This window comes from Schistocerca piceifrons, chromosome 6, assembly GCF_021461385.2.
Source record: "Schistocerca piceifrons isolate TAMUIC-IGC-003096 chromosome 6, iqSchPice1.1, whole genome shotgun sequence".
Taxonomy (NCBI): Eukaryota; Metazoa; Arthropoda; class Insecta; order Orthoptera; family Acrididae; genus Schistocerca; species Schistocerca piceifrons.
The window spans coordinates 454,148,505-454,156,737 of NC_060143.1; positions in this window are offsets into that span (position 1 = coordinate 454,148,505).

Below are 8,233 nucleotides of genomic sequence, written 5' to 3' on the forward strand. Positions count from 1 at the left end.
TTATTGGAGTTTTGGTGGACAAGAGGTAAGGTAAATGATATTGATGATAAGGTTTATATGTATCGACGTAAGAAGTATTATTGAAGTATTGAGATTATGTGATGCTGATGATTATTGGAGTTTTGATGGATAAGAGGTAAAGTAAGTGAGGAGCATTTTTTTTTTTTTTTTTTTTTTTTTGTTGGTCTATATGGAACAAGGAGGATGAAGATGGCAGACTAGAACACTCAAGTAGAAGGAAGATTGTCTACACACACACTTTGTTAAATCACTAAGCAGTATATACTTTTTTTTGGAGAGAGGAAGTATTTGCATATCTTGGTACACTGACAGTTGTTCAGCAACCGTACATTTTGATTTGGCTTGGCAAACATTGGTCTTGACATGATGACTATGACGTTGACTAACTATTATTGACTGTTATACATTGCTGCCACTACTACGTGATACACATGATGAACATCAAATTTTGACAGAATTGCATTCACACAGTTAACACTATTCAATTACACAGTAGCAATAATGTGGACGAAAGATGAGTGAGTGTGTTTTGTGTGTTTTCCCTTCCTAATCCCAGATAATTGGTACCGACCTATCTCCTAAATATTATTTTACTTGTTTGTTGTGGCTTGCACTGACACCCATAAATATTATAGGTTTACTGATATTTGTGTATTTGTAATAGTTAATATGACAATTATCTGATATCATTTGTGTGTTTATTATAATTTGTATGTTTAGTGTAAGAGCATTGATAATAATTTTGTAAAAGCAATTGTGTGTGCATTCAAACTGTTGTTCTCACCTGCACCTGTTCAACATTGATGTGTGACACTTAGAAATGTTTAATTTCTGCTGATGAACTGTGTGATTAGTAATAGTGAATATTATGGACTGTTACTTGCACCTTTTCTACATGATTGGTGCCACTAGGACATGTTTAATTTCTGCTGATAAACTCTGATGAACTGTGTGATTAGTGATAGTGAATATTATGGACTATTACTTGCACTTTTTCTACATGATTCGTGCCACTAGGACATGTTTAATTTCTGCTGATAAACTCTGATGAACAGTGTGATTAGTGATAGTGAATATTACGGACTGCTGTCTGCACCTGCTCAACATTGCTGGGTGCCACTGATGAAACTGTTTCTACTGACATAATGTCACTTGTTGCTGTCTGCACCTGCTCAACATTGCTGGGTGTCACTATTGGAACTGCTTCTTCTGAAATGATGTTACTTCTTGCTGTCTGCACCTGTTCAACATTACTGGGTGCCACAGATGGAAGTGCTTCTACTTAAATGAAGTAACTTATTGGTCTCTGCACCTACTCAACATTGCTGGGTGCCACTAATGAAACTGTTTCTGCTGAATGATATCACTTGTTGGTGTCTGCACCTGTTCAGCATTACTGGGTGCCACAGATGGAACTGCTTCTACTGAAATAATGTCACTTGTTGGTGTCTGCGCCTGTTCAACATCGCTGGGTGCCACTGATGGAACTGCTTCTATTGTAATGATGTCACTTGTTGGTGTCTGCACCTGTCATCATTACTGGGTGCCACTGATGGAACTGCATCTACTGAAATGATGTCACTTGTTGGTGTCTGCACCTGCTCAACATTGCTGGGTGCCACTGTTGGAACTGTTTCTACTGAAATGATGTTTCTTCTTGCTGTTTGCACCTGTTGACCATTGCTGGGTGCTACTGCTGGAACTACTTGTTTTTTGAATCATTGAAAGCATTTTATGTGAACATTTATACAAACTGATTTTTTGTGTATTGTGTAAACTATTATGTAAAGTCACATGTATGAAAGAATTTGTATTGCTTACTGTATTTTATATACGAGGGCAGTTCAATAAGTAATGCAACACATTTTTTTTCTCTGCCAATTTTGGTTGAAAAAACCGGAAATTTCTTGTGGAATATTTTCAAACATTCCCGCTTCGTCTCGTATAGTTTCATTGACTTCCGACAGGTGGCAGCGCTGTACGGAGCTGTTAAAATGGCGTCTGTAACGGATGTGCGTTACAAACAACGGGCAGTGATCGAGTTTCTTTTGGCGGAAAACCAGGGCATTTCAGATATTCATAGGCGCTTGCAGAATGTCTACGGTGATCTGGCAGTGGACAAAAGCACGGTGAGTCGTTGGGAAAAGCGTGTGTCATCATCGCCGGAAGGTCAAGCAAGACTGACTGATCTCCCGCGTGCCGGCCGGCCGTGCACAGCTGTGACTCCTGCAATGGCGGAGCGTGCGAACACACTCGTTCGAGATGATCGACGGATCACCATCAAACTACTCAGTGCTCAACTTGACATCTCTGTTGGTAGTGCTGTCACAATTGTTCACCAGTTGGGATATTCAAAGGTTTGTTCCCGGTGGGTCCCTCGTTGTCTAACCGAACACCATAAAGAGCAAAGGAGAACTATCTGTGCGGAATTGCTTGCTCGTCATGTGGCTGAGGGTGACAATTTCTTGTCAAAGATTGTTACAGGCGATGAAACATGGGTTCATCACTTCGAACCTGAAACAAAACGGCAATCAATGGAGTGGCGCCACACCCACTCCCCTACCAAGAAAAAGATTAAAGCCATACCCTCAGCCGGTAAAGTCATGGTTACAGTCTTCTGGGACGCTGAAGGGGTTATTCTGTTCGATGTCCTTCCTCATGGTCAAACGATCAACTCTGAAGTGTATTGTGCTACTCTTCAGAAATTGAAGAAACGACTTCAGCGTGTTCGTAGGCACAAAAATCTGAACGAACTTCTCCTTCTTCATGACAACGCAAGACTTCACACAAGGCTTCGCACCGGAGAGGAGCTCACAAAACTTCAGTGGACTGTTCTTCCTCATGCACCCTACAGCCCCGATCTCGCACCGTCGGATTTCCATATATTTGGCCCAATGAAGGACGCAATCCGTGGGAGGCACTACGCGGATGATGAAGAAGTTATTGATGCAGTACGACGTTGGCTCCGACATCGACCAGTGGAATGGTACCGTGCAGGCATACAGGCCCTCATTTCAAGGTGGCGTAAGGACGTAGCATTGAATGGAGATTACGTTGAAAAATAGTGTTGTGTAGCTAAAAGATTGGGGAATAACCTGGTGTATTTCAATGCTGAATAAAACAACCCCTGTTTCAGAAAAAAAATGTGTTGCATTACTTATTGAACTGCCCTCGTAATAGGTTATTGAAAGGTCAGTGCAAAGCCAAAATTTTATCTAATTATGTGATATTTACGTATTAATATTATCTTTTATTTTTGTCTGTATTTTTGTGGACGAATTTGGTGGTATTTTCACCACCAATGCTGGCAAAAATACCATCAAATTCTGGCCCGTGGAGGAAGGGCATATGAAAGGTGGCTGCACTGAGCCACAGCGCCAGAGATTGCGTCAAAGAGTTTTATTCCGCCGCCTCCACTGGCAGTGCTTGTAGAGATGTGGCAGTAGGCAGTGCTTGTTGAGAAGTAGTAGGAGTCAAGTCGTTGTTGAGATGTCGTCGTAGTGAGTGCTTGTGCAGATCTTGCTGAGAGGATATTGATAGCTGTGCTATTTGTGGCTATGTTGTATGCAGTTGTTTGATGGGCTAGACAGCAGATGTTGTTTGAATGGAGATATTGTAATGATCAGAGTGCTTTTCGTCAATATATATGAAGGTAAAAAAAATCCTTTTTTTTCATTATGTCTTAAACAATGCCTTGTCACAGGTTCAGTCAACAAAGCATCTGGCTCGTGTTCTTGTATTAGAGTGTAATTCTGGTTTTCTTGCGCAATTATAGTATTTCTATTTTTTTAATTACTTCAGTATAAATGGTATTTAAAATTTCTTGTCTTATTGAAGAAGAACCGTGCCAGATGTGTACGTTGAATCACACTTCCACACACAGAACAGTTACACTTGTGCTTTGGTTTCGTATGTTTTATAGTTGCTGGGGACTTAATTAATTAATTGTGTTAACGGAAATTTTCTTTCATTCTTTGTTGTTATTCTATGCAGTCAGATTGCGTACTATAACTAGTCAGGGCCAAACAACAGCCGAAGCTTCAAGTTCCGTAATCGAATAATTCTTTTCTGGTTTAGAGAGAACACGACTTCCAAATGCAATATTCTTCTGTACTACAACGCCGTTTTCTTCTACGAACATCACTTTTTGTGGTAGGAACAGTATAATTACGAATAGCGTCTAGTTTCTCTGGATCAGGAAGAATACCTTCTGTAGAAATAATGTGACCGAGAAATTTCACCTGAGAACGACCAAATTCAGATTTTTCCATGTTCACAGTAATGCCAACTCTTGCAAAGATAATAATGAATCCAAAATTTTGTTATGCTCACTCCAAGAACGTTTAGCAATAAGAATATCGTCAACATATGAAGTAATATTGTCACGAAGATAAACAGGTAAGATTTCGTTTAAACTACGAATGAATGCTGCTGAAGATACAGTAAGTCCAGACGGTAATTTCCGAAACTGGTAACAGTTACCAAAGGCTAAAATGGCAGTATATTTTCTACAATCAGGGTGGAGTTCTATTTGCCAAACACTTGCGCGCATATCAATCTTGGATAAAACTTTAATTCCATGGAAATGTTGAAGAAGTTCATCTAAATTTTGTGGACGGTCAGTTTCAGGAATGATGATATTATCTATCTGCCTGGAATCCAGAACCAAACGAATTGACCCATCCTTTTTAGGAACGACGTGTAATGGGCTGGTATAAGGACTGACTGCTGGCTCAATAATGCCTTGATCTAACATGTATTGAAGTTCACTCTTAACCTTGTCTCTGTAAGCCAAAGGAATAGCGTACGTTTTCCCCCGAAATGGTGTGTGTTCTTTTACTTTAAATAAATATTGTAAGCCTTGTATAGTTCCTGTGTGATGACTAAATACTGTAGCATGTGAAGTCAAAATTTGGTGCAGTTCTTCTCTTGCAACGTCATCTGGCACTTCAGCTTTCTTAACCTTTTCATTAATTAATTCTTCGCTATTAATTATATCATCCATCGCGTCTCTGTATCTATTGTCATTGTCATGAATGAACACATTGTCGTCATAATGCTCAACGAAAACATCAGAAGTAAGAAACCTTAAACATTTTGTATCTGATTCAGATCTGGTTAAACACTCGAAAAATTTCAAACATTTCGGCATTCCGGCAACAGTAAAATTCACACTTCCTTCTTTAAAGTTCAAAATTGCCTTATGTGTGTTAAGAAACTCCATACCTAATATAATTTGTGTACTGAGTAATGGAACAATAATAAAATTAGCAGAAAATTCGTATCCTTGACAAATGAAATTTAGGTTGGTCTGTTGTTTGACTTCCACACTTTTTCCAGAAATAGCTCCTCGAATTGTAGTTTTAGAAACAGGTAACACAGGACAAGCAATAGTTCTTGCACATATACGAAAAACTGATTCACTAATGACATTCAATGGGCTCCCAGAATCTAAAACTGCAGTGAACTTATTCTTACCCACACATACTTCAATAACAGGATGTAAAAATGCGTCTACATTATTTTCCTTTTCGTCTAGCAAAATGTCTCTCATGTCTTCCATGCGTACGTAGTGTAAAGTCGTAGTGTCATTACTTTCTGAACCGTCTATCTTGCTGCCAGAAGCCGAAGCTACGAGTCATTGTCGATTGTTTGCGTCACGTCTTTGATTATTTCCGTCATTTCGCGGATCAATTTCTACTATTTGCACTTGTCTCTCTGAATTTCTGCCACGTGGAGGATGCCAATTAGGTCCCTCCTGTCTGTTAGATGCAAATTCTTGGTTGTGTCTGTTATTAAAATTTCTATTTTCCTGTCTGTCTGCATGACTACTTCTTGTGTAATTTCGACTGTCACTTCTGAAATTATTGTTGTATCTACTTCCCTGGTTATTTCTGTAGTAAGAATTTCTATTACTGTATAAATAATTTCTGTCTTGATGATACCGATTACTGTTTCCGTATGATTGATCATTCCGGTAGGAATTTCCGTTATTATAACTGTCTGTGTAATTTCTATTAGAACGTCTGTTATTGTCATAAGGCTGGTATCTATTGTCCTGTCTGTTTCGTCTGTCATTCTCAAAATTACCGCTATAACGTCCGTTCTGATCACTATCCCTTTTCTCTGACAATCTATTGTAATTATTGTTACTGAAAAAATTACAAGAAGTCCCGTCGTCGTTGTCACACTCAAGTTCTTGTAGCAAAGTCTTAAAAGTCTCAATGTCGTCTGTACATCTTCCAGCTAAAGCAATTTGTCTTATGGATTGTGGCAGCTTAGTTAAACAAATGCGAATTAATTCAGTCGGGCTATAAGGGCTGGAAAGGAACTGATTCTTTCGAATCATGTCTTCAAAGTATTCTGCTGGCGTGCGGAACTCAGACTGTTTAAAATTACGCTGCATAATACAGGGTGATTCAAAAAGAATACCACAACTTTAGGAATTTAAAACTCTGCAACGACAAAAGGCAGAGCTAATCACTATCTGTCGGCGAATTAAGGGACCTATAAAGTTTCATTTAGTTGTACATTTGTTCGCTTGAAGCGCTGTTGACTAGGCGTCAGTGTCGGTTGATGCTAAGATGGCGACCGCTCAACAGAAAGCTTTTTGTGTCATTGAGTACGGCAGAAGTGAACTATTATGTAAAGTCACATGTATGAAAGAATTTGTGTTGCTTACTGTATTTTATATACGAGGGCAGTTCAATAAGTAATGCAACACATTTTTTTTCTCTGCCAATTTTGGTTGAAAAAACCGGAAATTTCTTGTGGAATATTTTCAAACATTCCCGCTTCGTCTCGTATAGTTTCATTGACTTCCGACAGGTGGCAGCGCTGTACGGAGCTGTTAAAATGGCGTCTGTAACGGATGTGCGTTACAAACAACGGGCAGTGATCGAGTTTCTTTTGGCGGAAAACCAGGGCATTTCAGATATTCATAGGCGCTTGCAGAATGTCTACGGTGATCTGGCAGTGGACAAAAGCACGGTGAGTCGTTGGGAAAAGCGTGTGTCATCATCGCCGGAAGGTCAAGCAAGACTGACTGATCTCCCGCGTGCCGGCCGGCCGTGCACAGCTGTGACTCCTGCAATGGCGGAGCGTGCGAACACACTCGTTCGAGATGATCGACGGATCACCATCAAACTACTCAGTGCTCAACTTGACATCTCTGTTGGTAGTGCTGTCACAATTGTTCACCAGTTGGGATATTCAAAGGTTTGTTCCCGGTGGGTCCCTCGTTGTCTAACCGAACACCATAAAGAGCAAAGGAGAACTATCTGTGCGGAATTGCTTGCTCGTCATGTGGCTGAGGGTGACAATTTCTTGTCAAAGATTGTTACAGGCGATGAAACATGGGTTCATCACTTCGAACCTGAAACAAAACGGCAATCAATGGAGTGGCGCCACACCCACTCCCCTACCAAGAAAAAGATTAAAGCCATACCCTCAGCCGGTAAAGTCATGGTTACAGTCTTCTGGGACGCTGAAGGGGTTATTCTGTTCGATGTCCTTCCTCATGGTCAAACGATCAACTCTGAAGTGTATTGTGCTACTCTTCAGAAATTGAAGAAACGACTTCAGCGTGTTCGTAGGCACAAAAATCTGAACGAACTTCTCCTTCTTCATGACAACGCAAGACTTCACACAAGGCTTCGCACCGGAGAGGAGCTCACAAAACTTCAGTGGACTGTTCTTCCTCATGCACCCTACAGCCCCGATCTCGCACCGTCGGATTTCCATATATTTGGCCCAATGAAGGACGCAATCCGTGGGAGGCACTACGCGGATGATGAAGAAGTTATTGATGCAGTACGACGTTGGCTCCGACATCGACCAGTGGAATGGTACCGTGCAGGCATACAGGCCCTCATTTCAAGGTGGCGTAAGGACGTAGCATTGAATGGAGATTACGTTGAAAAATAGTGTTGTGTAGCTAAAAGATTGGGGAATAACCTGGTGTATTTCAATGCTGAATAAAACAACCCCTGTTTCAGAAAAAAAATGTGTTGCATTACTTATTGAACTGCCCTCGTAATAGGTTATTGAAAGGTCAGTGCAAAGCCAAAATTTTATCTAATTATGTGATATTTACGTATTAATATTATCTTTTATTTTTGTCTGTATTTTTGTGGACGAATTTGGTGGTATTTTCACCACCAATGCTGGCAAAAATACCATCAAATTCTGGCCCGTGGAGGAAGGGCATATG